The 20,594-nt window shown below is 41.8% G+C and overlaps 1 protein-coding gene and 1 pseudogene across 4 annotated transcripts in view; both read left to right on the top strand.

The window, feature by feature from the left end:
• Positions 1-20,594, top strand: part of st3gal2 (ST3 beta-galactoside alpha-2,3-sialyltransferase 2) — a 288,593-nt gene that overhangs the window by 82,853 nt on the left and 185,146 nt on the right. The window lies entirely within an intron of this gene.
• The window catches only part of LOC140740969 (uncharacterized), a 61,891-nt pseudogene that overhangs the window by 39,678 nt on the left and 1,619 nt on the right, over positions 1-20,594 (top strand).

Raw genomic sequence — 20,594 nt, 5'->3', positions numbered from 1 at the left:
TCTGCAGAGGTACATTCCAATGAGACAGGGAAAGGATGGTAGGGTACAGGAACCATGGTGTGCAATGGTTATTGAAAATCTAGTCAAGAAGAAAAGGCACCGGTATAATTGAAGCCTGTTTGAAGCAGATGGGTACCTCAGACTGCCGAAGCGAGAGGTTAAAGATCTCAGTGAACACTCCAGCCAGTTGATCAGCACAGGTCTATAGTACTAGGCCAGGTAACTTGTAGCCCTCCTGAAGGTTGTTAGTACGTCAGCCTCAGAGACTGAAATCACGCAATCCTATGGGGCTGTGGGAGTTTGTGATGTTACCCTGTCTGACGGTCAAAGCGAATGTAGAAGGCATTGAGCTCACCTGGATGTGAAGCCCTGCTGTCGCCTATGTTGCTTGAATTAACTTTATAGCAGATGATAGTATTCGAGCCCCATTGACCATCCTATGTTGATTCAATCCAGAATTGCCATTCACCCATTAGGTGGCTTTCCCGAGATTGTACCTAGACCTCTTGTAATTTTTTTTTTGGTCACTAGACTTGAATGCCTCTGATCTGGTCCTCAGCACATTTCAAAGTTGCACATGACAGAGTTTGCACTCACTCAGTCAGGTGTACTCTTCCTATCGCACTCTCAAGTGAACTTTAATGGCTGTACCTCATGCAACATTTTTCAAACTCAGAGCACTCACACTTTATTATCTGGGGGGATGTGATTGCAGGGCGGATGAATACCTCCTTACGGTGGTGGGATGGGAAGGCACCACTCACCGCTGAACCCCTATCGCTGCTGAAGATGTGCCAGAACCTATTGCAGAGCCTCTAGTGAGGGATATAGGGAACCCTGAGTGGAATGTGAGGAATCCTGCGTAGGAGAGGAGCTCTTATCTGGGGAGGGCTTGGAGAATGAGCCTTTTCCTTTAGCAGCCTCCTTGCCTCTCTCCCCTGACAGTGCAAAGCAAACAGCATTATGAAGGCCCCCACGCACCCCTCATACAAACTCTTCTCCCTCCTGTCATCTGGGAAAAGACACCAGAGCATTCGGGCTGTCACGACCAGACTGTGTAACAGTTTCTTCCCCCAAACCGTCAGACTCCTCAATACCCAGAGCCTGGACTGACACCAACTTACTGCCCTCTACTGTGCCTATTGTCTTGTTTATTATTTATTGTAATGCCTGCACTGTTTTGTGCACTTTATGCAGTCCTGGGTAGGTCTGCAGTCTAGGTTTTTTTTCTGTGTTGTTTTACATAGGTCAGTGTAGTTTTTGTACTGTTTCATGTAGCACCATAGTCCTGAAAAACATCTTGTTTTTACTGTGTACTGTACCAGCAGTTGTGGTCAAAATGACAATAAAAGGTGACTTGACTTGAGTGCTCCCAGCATTCCCCCCCCCCCCACACGGTATATAGGTGGGGGTGGGAACCCCATGTACTTGCTCCCTCAGGACCCCAGCTCTCAGCAACACAAAAACAGTTCCTTATGGGTCACGCGAGGCTCTCCATCCCCACATTGCATGCCTAATTTGCCCCACCTGAATACGGGGATGTTTCCCTGCATACTCTAATCCCTTCAATAATCTGATGGCAGTGTTTATGGTACCCCTATCGCTGGCTCCAATAAGGGCAACACCATTCCCTTTACATAGAGAGCTGCTGCCTTAACTAAATATCCCTCCATGGTTGAGGTTAAGTCTGTTGGGTTTTCACTGTTGACAAATCCCTGTGATCAGAGTCCGCTGGTGAAGGCCTCTGGTCTCTTCCGCCCCTGTGCTTCACAGGGATACCTGAACTTAACCACCACTATCACTGCCCCATAGCAGCTCCTCACCTCATGGGAAGTGAGTGGCACTCGCAGGGTGTGTGGATGACAGCACTCCCAAGCACGCAGATCCTCAGCAGCTATGTGTGCAGAGGCCCCCTTGGCTTCTGCCTGTATCTGCTGTATCCCAACTGTTCGTTAGCGGAGATCTCTCTGATGGTTGTCACCTTGGTGAGACACATAGTGTTATCCTCCCCAGGACATTCTCCCCCTGCTGTTCCTCTCCCTCAGCCTGATTTTCTTCCCTCACCCTGTTTCATGGAGGCTGGAGGGGCTATGAGCTGGTGGCCCTTACCAGGTCTGACTCCCAAGGGCTACTGGTCTGGCCTATTCTGATATTTAATTTGACTTTTTTGACAGGGATCAACCCCCTTTAATATGACACACCAAATCATCACTTGTGTAGCCAATTGGTTTTACAAGTCACATAATTAGTTAAAATGGAGATTGCCTGTTTGCAGTCAAGGTGTTTCAATTGACTGTAGTAAAAATACACCTGAATCTGGAAGATCCAACTGCTGCCGAGTCAGTATCCTGGCAAAAACTACACCATGAAGACAAAATAACACTCTGAGCAACTCAGCAAAAAGGTTATTGAAAAACACAACACACACAAAATGCTGCTGGAACGCAGCAGGCCGGGCAGTATCTATAGGAAGAAGTACAGTCGACGTTTTGGGCTGAGACCCTTCGTCAGGTCCTGTGTGTTGTTTGAATTTCCAGCATCTGCAGATTTCCTCGTATTTGCGATCGAAAAACACAAGTCAGGAAAAGGATATACGAAAATGTCCGAGTCATGGAATATCCATTGGAGTACAGTTAAGTTAATCATCAAGAAGTGGAAAGAATATGACACAGCTGTAAATATGAATAGAGCAGGACGTCCTCAAAAACTGAATTGACTTTGCAAGAAGGGGAAGAGTGAGGGAGGCCACCAAGAGACCTATGGCATCTGTGGGGGAGTCACAGCTTCAGTGGCTGAGATGAGAGAGACTGCGTATATACCATCTGTTGCCCAGGTATTTCACCAGTTGCAGCTTTATTGGAGAGTGGCAAAGAGAAAGCCACTGTTGAAAAAAACTCACATGAAATCTCGGCTAGAGTTTGCTAGAAGACATGTGGGAGACTCTGATATGTTCTGATAAAAACCAAAATTGAGCTTTTTGGCCATCGGACTAAATGCATCGTCAGAAATACACCATCCCGATTATGAAGCATCGCGGTGGCTTCATTGTGCTGTGGGGATGCTTCACTGCAGCAGGCACTGGATAGCTTGTGACGGTAGAGCATAAAATGAATGCAGCAAAATACAGGGAAATCCTAGAGGAAAACCTGATGCAGTCTGCAAGAGAACTGTGCCTTGGGAGAAGATTTGTTTTCCAGAAAGACAATGACCCCAAGTATAAAGCCAAAGCTACACAAGAATGGCTTAAAAACAACAAAGTTAATGTCCTGGAGTGGCCAAGTCAGAATCCAGACCTCAATCCAATTGAGAATTTGTGGCTGGACTTGAAAAGAGCTGTTCACTCATGCAAACTGGCAGAGTTTGAGCAGTTTTGTAAAGGAGAATGGGGAAACATTACAGTGTCCTGATGTGCAAAGCTGATAGAGACCTATCCACACAGAATCAAGGTGGATCTACCAAATACTGACTTGAAGTGGGGGAATACTTATACAATCAATTATTTTGTGTTTTTCATTTGTAATTAATTTAGATCACTTTGTAGAGATCTGTTTTCATTTTGACACAAAAAGCGTCTTTTTCTGTTGATCAGTGTCAAAAAAGCCAAATTAAATCCACTGTGATTCAATGTTGTAAAATGATAAAACAAGTAAACTTCCAAGGGAGTGAATACTTTTTATAGGCACTGTGCATCTTTCTCCCAAGTGACTTTTGCAGCCATCTATCCAGATAAAGTCAGTGCATTATGGAGAAAACTACAGAGGAAGGATTTGAATTTGGTATAACACAGAAAAATGTATGCTGCTGGAAGCGCACAAGACAGGAATAATCAGAGCACAGCCTAAGAATTTGTTGGCTTTTTAACAAGAGAAAATCTGCAGATCCTCGAAATCCAAGCAACACACCCTAAGTCCCTCCACCTTCTTACACTGACTTCCCATTTTTTTCCTCCACTCCTGATGAAGGGTTTCGGCCCAAAACGTCAGTTGTTTACTCTGTTCCATAGCTGCCTGGCCTGCTGAATTCCTCCAGCATTTTGTGTGTATTGTTGGCTTTTTAACAAGGTCTGTGGGCCAAGCCACACAAAAAAAATTGTAGGTGTGCACAGCATGTTGGGAAACATGCCAGAATTCATGAGGTCAGTATTATAGAGTGCAGAGGTATCCAGTACTGCTTGGTGCAGAGCATTCAGAGAGTTTAGAAACCTTGCTTTCCAGCCTTGGATTTGGCACCCTAATCCATCAACAAATTTGTGATATCGTGCATAATGCAGTTTCTAATGGCTGGCAGCTTGGCTTCTTTTCTAGCAGGAGCCATCAGCACGGATTGCTGCTTAGCACCGCACAGTTCAAAGCAACTTTCAGAATGTTGTAGGAGTTCAGCAATCCGTCCGAAAAGTGTTCCTGGTATCGCTAGGGTGTTGCCCTAGGGAAATGTTAGAGGCAGTATGAAGCGATGAACTTATGTCCTCTGAATGATAAAACCCATACTCCCACCGCTGTTTCTGCTGTTGCCAACAGCCTGCTGCTAATCATACCTACTAAAGAAGCTGCATTCCGAATCTATTTAGGAAATATAGATGGCCAAGTTCAAATGTCAATTGAAGTACATTCTGGAGACAGTGACCACAATTCAAGTTTCAAGGTAGATACAGAAAGGATGGACTGGAAATTAAGGTCCTTAAAAGGGAAAGGGAAAACACAGATATCAATATTATAACTCAGGATTGGGCAAAACTAGACTTCATCTTATTAGATGCAGAATTATAATACCATAAGACATAGGAGCAAAATTAGGCCAAATGACCTGCAAGAATTTGTTCCAAATTACTTCAAAAGTACAAAAGTAAAATAATGGGAGGACCAGTATGTTTGTATGAACCTTAAAGAAGGACAGCAAACTGAAGGAACTTTGGATATCTGGGGACGTTAAGAAAATAAAATGAAGCATGTGGCAGGTATAGAGAACCGGGGATGGGGAATGTTCTTAAAACAAAATTAGGAAGAGAAAAATGATTCATGAAAAATCATCCTCAAACAAAGTTAGGGCAAATCCAAAACAACTTATGTATTTTAAGTGCTATGGGTAACCAGGGAAAGATTTGGGTCCAAAGGAAAACAAAAAAAAAGTAATCTATGCATGGAGCCAGAAAACCTAGGTGAAGTTTTGCATTAATAGTTGTCATTGTTAATGTAGCAAAGGGGTGAGAAAATCTGGGAATGTACGCACCTCTCTGCTCTACACAGATGCCGTGCAACCTCTCAGCTGCATTGGAGGTCCTTCAGATACGGTTGTGGGAATTCCCGTGGCATACTGGGGAGCGCTAGATTGTTGTGTTGAGGTGTGGTCACCCTGCCATTCAGATCAAATAGGTGAATTTCAGAACATTTAAAAAAGAGGTATATGATGACTCAGTAAGTGGATTAATCCCAAGGCCTGCTGAGGTGTTCCCTAGACAATGATCTGATACTGACCAGTGAGAAAATTAGTTTATGTGATATTGGTGTGAGATAAATGCTAGATTTGGTTAATCATCTGCTCTTCAAAATATTGCTGTGGTGTCTAATCTACCAAACAAGAAAGGCTGAGGAATTTCATCTATAAGGAACCACTTAGAACAACATAGAACTGCACTGAAGTATTATCCTACTAGACTTTTTTAATGTTCAGTTCTCTGGAATGGAACTTGAATGTAAAACTGTCGTGTTCCCATCTGACTAATAATGCTGTCCAACCCTAGGAACCTGCACAGTAACACTGAACTGCTCAAAACTTATAAAAGCACCTTCAAATGTGGTATTCTATAAATTGTTACAACAGTCTCAGTTACATGACAGTATTTTTATTTTATTACCCCCCACCTCTGGTGTGGAACTTAAACCTAGAGTTTAGGCTCTAAAATTAGCAACCTGCTACTGCAGCCAGGTGCAAAATACAATACTCACTGTCATACACAGCACTTGGTTATGATAGTATATTCTGTACAGTTACAAAATAACATTAGCACAAGTCATAGTGTCATGGCCTGAAGATTGGTGGTGCATGTGATGTTGTCCTGGAGCCACATTTCTGCAAGAACAAGCACGCAGCAGTTGCTCACTCAGGCTGGGTCAGCTACAGACAAAGGCAATGCAGTTCGTCTTCCAGTACTGACTGGTTATACCTAATATGAAGAATTGTCAGGTATGTCCTGCTCAAAAAAGCAGGACAAACGAACACACGATTTACCATTCGATTAGTGTTTATGCTGAAAGGTAAAGCATCATGACAGTGCTGTTCAATGGCAATTACAAAAGTTCTTCACGACTCTTTTGGGCTTTGCGAGTTTCAGTCAGCTCCAGAACCTGTATCAATCTTGGTCTAACCAAGACAAAAGAGCTGATTACTAGAGATGAAATGAGGCTCTTCAAATCAAACATTTAAGAAATTGTGGCATAGGGTGTCCTGGTGAAAACTAAAGGCTATGGGTATATAGAAAGAAACACTGAAGGACAGAGCCACACAAAGAAAAATGCCTGTGGTTGTTGGAGGTCAATCATTTGAGCTCCAGGTCCATGCTGCAGTTGTCCCTCTGACCAGTCTCCTAGCAGCATAACCATCTTCATCTGCTTCACGGAGACCTTGTTATAGAGTCAGAAGAGGGGGATATTCACTAATGATTACATGGTGCTGCATTTCTTTGGTAGCTCCTCAAATAGTGACATGGACTTGAATATACTAAGTGTATTTCTAGACAACATGAGCTGATAGGTAGCAAGCCAGTGGCTTTCTCCAACAAGATAGTCTAACCACCTATCATTGATACTCAAAGGCAATAGCATTTCTAAATCCTCTACTGTCAACCTCCTAGGGATCACCCTTGACCAGATAATCAACTGTTTGAGCCATACAAGTCATAGTTTTAGAGCACTACAGCATTGAAATAGGCCCTACGGCCCATCTAATTCATGCCAGACTATTATTCTGTCTAGTCCCATCGACCTGGACCATAGTCCTCCATACTCCTATCTTGCAAATACTTATCCAAATTACTTCTAAATATTGAAATCAATCCACATCACCACTTGTGCTGACAGCTCATTCCACGCTCTCATCACTCTCTGAATGAAGAAGATCCCTCTCATGTTCCCTTTAAATATTCAGCTTTCACCCTTAACCCATGACCTCTAGTTCTAATCTCATCCAGTCTCAGTGGAAATTCCTTGCTTGTATTTTCCGTATCCATACCTCTCTTACTTTGGCTATAGCAGTAGCTTAGAGGCTGGAATTCCTGTGATAAGTCAGACGCCTCCCGATACAAGTCGAGAGCATAATAGTGATGTGGCTTGTGCTTTACAGGATGGTGGGATTGGGAGGAAGCATATAATTGCATCAAGAGAGTGTTCAGATGATGAGTGGGGGTGAGGATGGAATCAAGATACTTGATCATTTGAATGGTTGATGGAGGAGTTGGGGAAGAACTGGAAGACCAGCAAGGGGGAATTCAAAGGAATTGAAGCACTGAGTATGAGATCAGGGATTAGACAGTCAGTATAGGGTAGTAGCAGAAGCCCAACATGATAATAAGTTATAGACTTACCTTCCAGGTGTCCCAAACCAGTATTTTACAGTATATCCGCATTCTTCCAGTGATGGTTGCACCCAGTGCAATCTGCAGTCCTTCAAGAGTTGTACTAAAGTGATATTGTCCCATCCAAAACTGATGTGCAGCTTCCAAAGATCGCTTGTGCCTAGAACTGACCAGTCAAATTTGCAGAATGAAATGACACAACCTGAAAATGAGGTGGAAAAATTGATGAATCAAGTAGCATTATATAGTTGAATTATAGGCATTCAGGTAAATTGATACATTACCTTCTATACTCCAATGGAAATGGTCCAAAATATTCTTATTAAAATTTTTTCCCCAAACGTATACACATTACTAACAATATTTTTGGACCCTACTGTTTATATATTCTTATCTCAATATCTCTGCTCATTAATGAAGTCTGAACTACAGTATGCCTTTTAATGATTTCATCTATATATGAGCTTTCAATGCTGCACAATCCTATTGCACTAGAAAGGCCTAAAGTGCTGGGCACTGTGGAGTTCCTTTGTTCTCTCTTCCATCACAGTAGAATTTGATTTTGCAGTTAAAAGAAATCTAGGCATCTGTCAGGACAGAGTTCATTGTTTGATGGGGGAATCAGGAGTTTGTTGCACAGAAGGCTGTGGAGGCTGAATCATTCAAAACTGAAATTAATAGATTTTGGATATTGAGTGAGAAAATATTCATTCAGTAAATTGGCCTAAAACAGTTTACAAAAGAAAAATCCAAATATTTAGCTGATCCTTAATCTATTTCTCAGCAGGGCATTTAGAGTGTAATTGGTATACTGTAGATCTAATAAAGATGCTTTAACAAAAACAAACCTCATCTGAGGCACTCTGTATGATAAACTGTTGACAGTATTCCATTATAAAGATGCCATGCTGGGCAAGAGCTGCTGCTTCTCCCATTACAACGCAGTATAAATGTGACACTATATTGTCAATGAATTTGATACCAGCAATAATGTTAATATGGTTTGAGGCTATTTCTTTTACAATCCTTATTCTCTTGACTACCTGTAACAAAAGCAGAGAAGGCTTTCTCATGTCCTCTCATTAATGAGCAACTGGTTCGTGGGAAAGCCTTGAAATCGACAATTGCCGCATCTCTCTGCAGACCTTTTGTTATTTGAAACAACTCATAGAAAGCATCATGATTGCAAAATTCTTCTCACATCTGAAGAGTTAACAAGCAATTAACCCATCACACCTGAACACTGAAAATAGAAGCTGGTGTTGTCCAAATGATCCTGAAGCCTGGTGCACTATTCAATATTATCATGGCTGCTCATCAGTCTCAATATCATATGCCTGCTTTCTCCAAATATCCTCTGCCTTTCGTCATGATGCCTTTGTCTAGAAATTTAGCTATCTCTATTCCAAAAATCTCAAACTCATTCCCTTGTTTAAAAAAGGTAATAGGGAGAAACTTGGGAACTATAGACCGGTGAGTATTATGTCGATGGTATGCAAACTACTGGAAAGGATTCTTAAGGATAGGATCTACAAGCATTTAGAGAAATATAGTCTACTCATGGATAGTCAATATGGCTTTGTGAAGGGAAGATCGTGCCTCACGAGCCTGATTGAGCTTTTTGAAGAGGTAACAAAAGAAATTGATGAGGGTAGGGCAGTGGATATGTTCTACATGGACTTTAGCAAAGCATTTGACAAGGTCCTTCATGAGAGACTCATCCAGAAAGTCATGAGGCATGGGATAAGTGGAACCTTGGCTGTTTAGATAAAAAAATTTGCTTAAAGGAAGAAAGCAGAGGGTAGTCGTGGAAGGAAAGTACTCTGCCTGGAGGTCGGTGACTAGTGGAGTGCCACAGGGATCTGTCCTGAGACCACTGCTATCTGTGATTTTTATAAATGTCCTGGATGTAGAGGCGGAAGGATGGGTGAGAAAGTTCGTGGATGACACGAAGATTGGAGGAGTTGTGGATGGAGCTGTAGGTTGTCGAAGGTTACAAGAGGATATAGACAGGCTGCAGAGTTGGGCAGAAAAATGGCAAATGGAGTTCAATGCAGACAAGTGTGAGGTGATGCATTTTGATGCATTTTGGAAGGACAAACCAGAAGACTGAGTACAGGATTAATGGTCAGTTACTTAAGAGTGTGGATGAACAAAGGGACCTTGGGGTTTAAATCCATACATCCCTCAAGGTCGCTGCGCAGGTTGGTAGGGTAGTTAAGAAGGCTTATGGGATGCTAGGCTTCATTAACAGGGGGATTGAGTTCAAGAGTAGAGAGTTCATGTTGCAACTCTACAAATCTCTGGTGAGACTGCACTTAGAGTATTGTGTTCAATTCTGGTCACCTCATTATAGGAAGGATGTGGAAGCTATGGAGAGGGTGCAGAGGACATTTACCAGGATGTTGCCTGGTTTGGAGAACAAGTCATATGAAGCAAGGTTAGCAGAGCTGGGACTTTTCTCTTTGGAGCGTAGAAGAATGAGAGGGGGACTTGATAGAGGTCTACAAGATTATGAGAGGCATAGATAGGGTGGATAGTCAGTACCTGTTTCCCAGGGCACCAATAGCAAACACCAGAGGGGATATGTACAAAATTAAGGGAGGGAAGTTTAAGGGAGACATCAGGGGTAAGATTTTTACACAGAGGGTTGTGAGTGCCTGGAATGACTTGCCAGGGATGGTGGTGGAGGCTAAAACATTAGGGGTATTTAAGAGCCTCTTGGACAGGCACATGGATGAAAGAAAAATAGAGGGTTATGGGGTAGTGTGGGTTTAGTACTTTTTTTTTAAGGATTATACGGGTCTGCACAACATGGAGGGCTGAAGGGCCTGTACTGTGCCGTAGTGTAGTGTTCTATGGTTCATCCTGAATATATCAAGCAACATGTGCTCTGTGGCATTTAATTTTCCAAGCATCATTTTCCCTAACAAAAGATCATCCGGTGAAATGATTGGCAGATTTTGCTAGTTTAGAATCTCCCCAAATATGGAGTCACTGGCCATGAGAAGCATTCTCCTATATATACCTAGATTTCGATGGCTAAACTCACTGGTCTTCTGCATGGCTCAGAGGCTGCAGGCTGATGGGCCGAACAGTGAGAAGTTCCTGGCCTTGAAGTATTCCTGATTTCTTTGATAACTGGCAAAGCTTGAAGCAGAACCTCTGCCAGTTTCTGCAATATTTTTACTTTTGTTTGATATTTTTTCTCTTGACCGTGTTAATTTTTGTTTGACAACATTGCTGTGATTCACTTAAGCTATTTTGTCCTATTATAGATACTCTTCTCAATCCAAGTTGTTATTAGGTTCATACATGCTGAGATCTGAGAAAAATAATGATAAGTGAGCAGTGAATTTTGTTTTAATACTGTAATTTGAAGGATTTTAACCATAACATTGGAGAATAACTTGTACTTTTGTTAGTTGCCTGAACAATTAAGATGTTTGATTACACTGTAATTGTTTCCAAAATGTAGCAAGCATCTCTAACAATGTAATGTTTCCATAATAATGCACTGATAATGCCGTATTTATTGCATACTCAAATCCAAGGTTCAGGCAGAATGATGTGCTGTTTCAAAGCCAACAATAAAAAATAATTTTAAAATTTTCCACTTATCAAGATATAAATGACTTCTGAGCAATTGGCTCATTTATAACTCTGTTATAGTATTGAGCTCACTTGTGTGTCAAGTGGGCTGCCTTTCATGCTCAGCAGGAGCCTTTTGTCAAGTGAAGGTTGTTGTCATGGTTATACAGCAAATTGCTCAACAGGGTGCTGGGTAAAGGGAAACCTGTCTACTGGCTGGAGTCTTGCTATGCAAGGATATTATATTGCTATATTTCTTCACTATTCTTGGTTGGTGCAGCTGTAACGAAACCCAATTTCCCTTGGGATCAATAAAGTATGTCTGTCTGTCATTATGTTTTAATTTAGTTATTATTTTTTTCTCTCTCTCTGCTAGATTATCTATTGCATTAACCTGCTGCTGCTAAGTTAACAAATTTCACGTCACATGCCAGTGATAATAAACCTGATTCTGATTCTGATAAAGAGTCAGCTCAGTTAGTAGCTGAATTCACCACCCCAATCATTCATTCGTTTCACCATCAGCGTGAGTGCAATTTTTATAATTTAAAATACACCTGCAAGTTGCCAAATCAACACATACATCCTCATCCTTTAACAAGGACAACCATGCACAGGAAAGAAGTTTGGAAGAAAGAGCATTTTAAACATGGCACGAAAAAGCTGTGCCTATAAACCTGACTCTGTATTTCTTTGGGTGAGGTAGTGCCACATCCAGTGTCAGATGATTGCTGATATTGATCACATGCAGTTTGATGACCTATGATGCAATTGGAATTACAGCAGGGGTGAACTCTGAAACAAGCGCAGACGGGGATGACACCTGGCCTTTGCAGTTCAGAAAACATGACTTGTAAAGTAAATGAATTCGTGCTGAGCAGAAATGTGTGGGCTTGACTGAAATTGAACTGAGAGAAAGCACTGTGCATAGAGGCGGAAGAGGCTTGTAATGGAAACACTTCTGAACTTTGCCATCCCTAGTTAAAATTAGGTACCGGTATTTATATTAATAATTACTGTATCACATTTAATTCAGTATATATTCTGTTAAACCACCGCTACATTTAAAGGTATATATTTGAGCGTTCATTCACCAGTCCTAATGAAAGGTCTCAGCCCATAACGTTAGCTGTTTCTTTCTCTCCAGAGACTCTGCCTAAGCTGCTGAGTCCCTCTAGCATTTTGTATGCACAACCTCTTGTATTCATGTCCAACTGTTTTGTTGCGCAGCTTCCTGCTTTAATCCATCCTACCCCACTCTGCTGCTATTAATTCATCCTCCGGATCTCAACATTAGGGCCTAACGGTGCAGTGAGAATGGCCCCAGCAGCAGCACTCTGACCTGTGCGTGAGATGTGGGAAGTCAAGGAGATTCCAGTCTCCCAGATAAACACCTCTGCACCAGGTGCACCAAGCTGCAATTTCTGAGAGAACGTATTAAGGAACTGGAGCTGCAGCTCGATGAGAATGAAGAGGTGATAGATAAGGAGCTCAGGGAGGTAGTCACCCCAAGATTGCAGGAGACAGGTAAGTGGGTGACTGTCAAGGAGAAGGAAAGGAAATGTAGAGCCAGTGCTGAGTACACCTGTGGCCATTCCCCTCAATAATAAGTATCTAACTTTAGATACTGTTGAGGGGGACAACCTACCGTGAGGAGCCAGTGACAGGGTCTCTGGCACTGCGTCTGGTGCCGTGACTCAAAAGAGCAGAGAGGTGAAGGGGACTGCAATTTATTAGGCAATTCCATAGTCAGAGGAACAGAGACAAGTATCTGTGGGTGCAATAGAGATACCCAGGTCCATGGCATTCTCAAGGGCGAAGGTGACCAGTTAGAAGTCTTGGGGCATATTGGCACCAATGACATAGATAGAGAAGGTGAGGCAGTCCTGAAAAGAGATTTTAGGGAGCTAGGTAGAAAGCTGAAAAACAGGACTTCCAGGCTGGTAATTTCGGGACGGCTGCCTGTGCCACATTCCAGTGAGGGTAAGAATAGGATGATTTGGCAGGTGAATGTGTGGCTGAGGAAGTGTTGCAGGGGGCAGGGGTACAGATCATTGGGATCTCTTTTGGGGAAAAGGTACAATCTGTACAAAAGGGACAGTTTGCACCTGAACCTCAGAGGGTCCAATATCCTGCAGGCAGGTTTGCTAGAGTTGCTAAGGAGGGTTTAAAATAATTTGGCAGGGGGAATGGGAACCAGCATGATAGTGCTGAGGATGAGGTAGTTAATTTACAAACAAAGGCTACATGCAGTGAGACTCCCAGCAAGAAGAGGCTGATAATAGGGCAATCAACAGGATGAGTTACAATTAAAAGGCGGAAAAGATCGAAAAGGGTGAATACAGGACTGAAGGTGTTATATTTGAACGTGTGCAGTATACAGAATAAGGTAGATGAACTTGTAGCATGGCTACAGGTTGGCATGTATGAGTTTGTAGGCATCACTGAATCATGGCTGAAAGAGCTTAACGTCCAAGGATACACGCTGTATTGAAAGGAGAGGCAGGTAGGCAGAGGGGGGTTGGTAGAAAATGAAATCAAAACATTAGGAAGAGGTGATGTAGGGTTAGAAGGTGTTGAATCATTGTGAGTAGAGCTAAGGAACTGCAAGGGTAAAAACACCCAGTGAGAGTTACAGCAGGAAGGATGTAGTCTACAAATTACAATGGGAGATAGAAAATACTTGCCCAAGGGGCAATGGTTACAATAGTCATGGGGGATTTCAATACACAGGTGGATTGGGAAAATCCGGTGGATCCCATGAAGGGGGAATTTCTAGAATGACTACTAGATGATTTTTTAGAGCAACTCATGGTTGAGCTCATTAGGGGATCAGCTGTTCTGTATTGGTTGTTGTGCAATGAATAGGAATTGATTAGAGTGCTTAAGGTAAAAGAACCCTTGGAGACAATTGATCATAATGTGATCGAATTCACCCTGAAATTTGAGAAGGAGAAACTAAAATCAAATGTATCAGCTTACAGTGGAGTACAGGGAAATGCAGAAGCATGAGAGAGGAGTTGGCCAAAATTTATGTATACATTTCGAAGAGCAAGAAGCATTCTAAAGGCAAGATGATACAACAGTGGCTAACGAGAGAAGTCAAAGCCAACATAAAAGCCAAAGAGAGGGCACATAACAGAGCAAAAATAAGCAAAAAGTTGGAGGATTGGGAAGGTTTTAAAAACCAACAGCAGACAACTTTAAAAGTCATTAAGAAGGAAAAGGTGGATTATGAAAGTAAGCTAGCCAATAATATTAAACAGTTTGTTCAGGTACATAAAGTGTAAAAGAGAGGTGAGAGGGGATATGGGCTGTTGGAAAATTATGCTGGAGGGGTAGTAATGGGGGACAAGGAAATGACGAACGAACCAAATAAGAACTTAGCATCAGCATTCACTATGGCAGACATTAGCAGTATGGTGGAAGTTCCAGCGTGTCAGGGGTCAGAAGTGTGTGAAGTACTAAGGAGAAGGCTCTGGGAAAACTGAAAGGTCTGAACGTAGATAAGTCACCTGGACCAGATGGTGTACAACCCAGGGTTCTGAAAGAGGTGACTGAAGAGATTGTAGTGGCATTAGTAATGATCATTTAAGGATCACTAGGTTCTGAAATGGTTCCTGAAGACTGGAAGATTGCAAATATCAGTCGACTCATGGGAGGCAGGCAGAAGAAAGGAAATTATAGGTAAGTTAGCCTGACTTCTATTATTGGGAAGATGTGGGAATCGATCGTTAACAATGTGGTTTTGGGGTACATGGAGGCACATGATAAAACATACCAAAGTCAGCATTGTTTCTTCAAGGGAAAATCTTGCCTGACAAATCTGTTGGAATTCTTTGAAGAACTAACAAGCAGGATAGACAAAGGATAATTAGTTGATGTTGTGTTTACTTGAATTTTCAGAAGGCTTTTGAAAAGGTGCCACGCATGATGCTGCTTAACAAGTATTACAGGAAAGATACAAATGTGGATTGGCAGGGGGCAAAGAGTGGGAATAAAGGGAGCCTTTTTCTGGTTGGTTGGTGGTGACTAGTGGTGTGTCACAGGGGTCTTTGTTGCAAGGTTTGCAGATGGTATGAAGGTAGGTGGGGGGCAGGTAGTTTTGAGGAAGTAGAGTAGCTACAGAAAGACTTGAACAGATTAGGAGAATGAGCAAGAAGTGGCAGATGGAATACAGTGTCGGGAAGTATATAGCCATGCACTTTGATAGAAGAAATAAAAGGATAGATTATCTAAATGGAGAGAAAGTTCAAAAATCTGAGGTGTAGAGGGACTTGGGAGTTCTCGTGCAGGATTCCCTGAAAGTTAATTTGCAGGTTGAGTCGGTGGTGAGGAAGGCAAATGCATTCATTTCAAGAGGACTAAAATATGAAAGCAAGGATGTAATATTGAAGCTTTATAAAGCACTGGTGAGGCCTCACTTGGAGTATTGTGAGCAGATTTGGGCCCCTTATATTAGAAAGGATGTGCTGACATTAGAAAGGGTTCAAAGGAATTTCACAAAAAGGATTCCAAGATTGAACAGTTTGTCATATGAAGAGCATTTGATGGCTCTGGGCCTGTTTGCATTAGAATTCAGAAGAATGAGGGGTGACCTCATTGAAACCTATTAAATGTTGAAAGGCCTTGATAGAGTGGATGTGGAGAGGATGTTTCCTATGGTGGGAGAGTCTAGAACCAGAAGCTACAGCCTCAGAATAGACGGGCTATCTTTTGGAATGGAGATGAGGAGGAACTTCTTTAGCCAGAAAGTGGTGAGTCTGTGGAATTTGTTGCCGCAGGTAGCTGTGGAGGCCAAGTCTTTATGTATATTTAAGGCAGAGGTTGATAAATTCTTGATTGAACAAGGCATGAAGGGATACAGGGAGAAGGCAGGAGATTGGGGCTAAGAAGAATAATGAATCAGCCATGATGAAGAGCAGACTTGGTAGGCAAAGTGACCTAATTCTGCTCCAATATCTTATGGTCTCATGGTCTTACTAAGAGACGTATATACTTGTGCCTTGCCAATGATTTCTAATGTACGTTATTCAATGTTACTTAATTTTCTTGCTCTGCAGGATTTCTATAACTAACAGTGAAAAATTCGACAGCATGTAACACTTCCTTTGTTTTTATTCATCCTGGGTTTGTTTCCAACAATTTCTTGAGATTAATCTCCATTTTCTCAAAACTGCTGAACATTTATGGAGGAATATTAACCCAGGTTGCAATACATATGTTCAATATTTACACTCCTTTCCCTTTGGTCGAGGGATTCCCACGGACCATTAATTGAAGGGGTCGGTGGACCCCAGGTTGGGAACCCCTGCTTCGACCCATTGGTATTGACATGGTATTTGTTTATTACTGTCACAAATGCCATGATAAAGTGGAAAAACTGCTGTTTATATTCCAAGTCATGCTGTACAGAAGTATATCAAAGTAGTAAAAAGAAAAGAGAATGCAGAATATTGGTCATCCTTTTTCCTCTTTTCCTTGCTATTTTCTGTTTTTCTGTATGGTTCTTGGCAGCAATCCTAGTATGTGGCTATTATGTAGAAAGTGCGGGTATCTTTACAACTACAACAAAATTTGGATCATATTTTCAAAGAATGTCAACTAATGTACATTTCAGACTCTGATAAGGATTGAGAATTCTGGCTGAATTCTGTGTGACACCCAGATAGTTCTGTGTAGTTCTCCAGCTGCTATACTGATGGAGACATTAAGTCCTTGTGGATGGGAAATTCATCTTTGGGCCATGGAGTATAACTTGTTGAATGAACACATATTGTATGGGACTAGAAATAATATTTTGATACAATTACAAGAAGTATGATATTCTTTGCCATCAGATTTCACTTTCTCCAGGTCAAGTAAAATTGCTGCAAAAGTCACATCAAAAATTACAAGTGTTGAACAAAATATGGCTGAAAGATCAAACTATTGTCCAGTAAAAATTGTTCAGAATAGACCAGCATTCAATAACATTTTGAATTTTGAACTGTCTTGGACAATTGCCCGTGAGAATGATGCTTAACTTTTCCACTCACTGACTATGTGTTGTGAACTATATTCAGATATAAATACTCGAGGCTCTGTAGGTGCTGGAAATCCAGTTTAACACACAGAGAATGGAGGAGGAATTCAGTAGGTCAGGTATCATCTACGGAGAGGAAAAAAGATTCAACTTTTCAGGTCGAGATCCTTATCAGGACTGGAAAGGTAAAGGGAAGAAACCAGAATAAGAAGCTGGGGTAGGAAGGAGTACAAACTGGAAGATGATGGATGAAAGCAGCTGAGGGGTAAGTAGGTGGGTGGGTGGGGGAAGGGTGAAGTGAGAAGCTTGGAGGTGATAGGTGGAAGAAGTAAAGGACTGAAGAAGAAGGAATCTGATAGGAGAGGAGAGTGGACCATGGAAGAAAGAGGAGGAGGAAGGACCAGAGGAAGATGATAGGCACGTGAGCAGAAGAGAAATGAGTAAGAGGTGTGCCAGAATGGAGAATGGAAAAGGAGACAAGGAGAAGGGGGAGAAATTACCAGAAGTTAGAGAAATTGATGTTCATGTTGTTAGATTGGAAGTGACTCAGATCAAATCTGAGGTTTTGCTACTCCAACTGAGGTCTGTCCATGGCCTTGATGGGCCACGATGAGGCCATGCTCAGGTTGGATAAGGGAGCATTTTCCTACCTCATCTAGTTATTAGAATTAACCAAATATGAAAATTTCATTTAACCTGGCTGAGGAAAGAATTCCCAAAAGTTTAACATTTGTAGTATTATAAATGCTTAACATCCTTGTGTAAATAATAATGTGACAACATTGTTGGTGGTAACTGATAATTCAACAGCATACTAGGATTCTCATGTCAGTCTCTTATTCTAGATAATCAATACTTTCAAGATGGATCTTGGGAAGTACAAATTTAATATTACATGTATCACTGGTTGTATTGCAAATCACACTATTAAAATACCCCCTTGAGAACCAAGGCCAGATTTGGGTTGTGAGGGTGAAAAGGAACTTGGTATCCATTGGGCTTGGCCTGAGATGGTTTCAACCATAGGAGGACTGGAGTCTGGTTTGTGGTTCATTGTCAGATAATGAGGCCTATTAAATGGGGTTCATCCATCAGCCTGGGGCCTAGAAATTGGTTTTCATCTACTAGAGGATTGAAGCCAAGGTGTGTGGGATAGTGAGATTTATCCATCAAATGTTTGGTATCTGTGGTGGAATACATCCATCAGTGCGTACAAACAAGCTGGATGAACTTAGCATCTGCAGTGTACTTTGTGTTTACATCCATCAATGGACTGGATTGTAAGGGTGGGGTTCATTTATTCCTTGGGGTGTAGGGAATGGGATTCATCCACTAAAAGACTTAGCTATTGGAGGATTGAGTGTTAAGGTCATCTAGCCAGTAAAAAAGGGAGGTCAGGGTGTCTCTGACTGTTCAAATCAGATGTGGTGGTAGGGTGTGTGATGCTAAGATCATGGGAAGTGACAACACTGACCCCCCCTTTTTTATTGGCTAAAACCTCAGCACTCAATTCTCCAATGGCTAAGTCCTTCAGTGGTCTCCATCCTGGGAGGCATTCAGGAGACTACTGCAGTCACACAGCAAGAAATTCCATGACGTATGTCAGGAATAAATCTGGCTCTGATGTAGGATCAGGGAGATGGGGGTGAGGAAAGGCTGACACCAGATCAATCAGCAATTGAAGAGTTGGAATCTTAGGAGAAACAGAGGAATACTGCAAAATTATTAATCTCAAAAGAGCATTCATGTTCCTAGCAGTTCATCAACTTCTTTTATCTGCAGTTGCTGACTGATCCGAGTGTTTCTCACAATTCCTGAGATTATTTCGATCTGCAGTTTTCTACTTTTCATTCAAAAACAAAAGAGGCAGTGTTTGAAGAAAATTGTTTACCTGTACTTATTCAGGGAAAGCTCCTGCTGTGTGATGTTTGTATTTGTGTTTTGAACCTTATAGTTTTTTACTTTAAAATTCCATTTGGGGTTTTCTTGAAGTTTAAAATTAAACAGGCGTATGACAAATTGTTTTCTTTGGAAATGTTAATTTAGTTGAAAATCTGTAGTTTTCAATTAAAGTTTGAATAGGCTTGAAAATTGGTGAAAGGAATTCTTGATGTTTTTAATGCTAAGTTAAGGTCTTGTCTCTGTTAATGTTAGTCTGTGAATATTGTGATCACATTTGGCTACAGAAATATGTTCACTCTTTCTATTTGTAAATGTATAAACTACCACAAACAAAACAATTCAATATGCATTGACCTTGCTTTAAAACGTGGCATTCTGTTCAGGGACCCACCCGATTGCTTTTGTATTTGATAACCTGAAACTAACATTTTATTATATGGCTGAGTACTGAAGACCCGTGCTAATCAATTGGCTGGATCGTTCATAGTACAGAATCTTTAATCTCCCACTTCAGCAGTGCGTGGTATCCACCTGCTTCAAGCAAGCTTCAATTATACTGGTGCGCAAATAGAATGTGGTAACCTGCCTCAATGACTGTTGTCCAATAGTATTTACATCCATGCCGATGAAGTGCTTTGAGAGGCCGGCCATGACATTTATCATCTCCTGCCTGAGAAGCAACTTGGATCTGCTCCAATTTCCCTACTGACACAACAGGTCTACAGCAGATATCATTTCATTGCCTCTTCACTCAACCTTGGAATATCTGGAGAGTGAAGGTACTCACATCAGGATGCTCTTCATTGACTACAGCTCGGTACTCAACACTATCATCCCCTCAAAGCTAATTAATAAGCTCCAAGACCTAGGCCTTAATACCCCCTTGTGCAACTAGATCCTCTATTTCCTCACTTACAGACCCAGTCAGTTTGGATTAGCAACAACATTTCCACAATCTCCATCAGTGGAGGCTGTGAGGCTAAGTTCAGGTCCAATGCCATATTAAGGTGGTGATGAATCAGCATACAAGAAAGAGCTGAAAATCTGGCTGAATGTGAGACGAACAGTCCATGAGAAGGGAGGATGGGATCCTTCATAACTTCACTGGCACCTTTCTGTATATGATGGCAGGTAGGCTGGTACTGGTGATGCATTGCTCAGTTTTGACTACCTGCTGTTTAGCTTTCCTGTCTGCTGTAGTGCAGTTTCTGTATCATTCTGTGACGCAGCAAGTTAGGATGCTCTCTACTGTGCATTTGTAGAAGGACATGAGTTCAGATGTACACAGTCCTGCTCTTTTCAGAGTATTCAGAAAATCGAGGTGTTAGTGAGATTTCCAGATGGTGTGGAAAGTGTTTTGGGTCCATGAGAGGCTGTGTGAGATGTGCGCTCCCAGGAGCTTGCAACACTCACAGTTTCTATTGCTGTGCCACTGATGTAAGAAGGATGAGGGGGATATAAATTCTGAAGTTGATAACCAGGTTATTTTCCTGGTACCAGGCCTCGAGC

This window comes from Hemitrygon akajei, chromosome 17 (genome assembly GCF_048418815.1).
Source record: "Hemitrygon akajei chromosome 17, sHemAka1.3, whole genome shotgun sequence".
NCBI classification, from domain to species: domain Eukaryota; kingdom Metazoa; phylum Chordata; class Chondrichthyes; order Myliobatiformes; family Dasyatidae; genus Hemitrygon; species Hemitrygon akajei.
The sequence above is the reverse complement of the archived record's forward strand: the minus strand, read 5'-3'. Positions and strand labels throughout refer to the sequence as shown.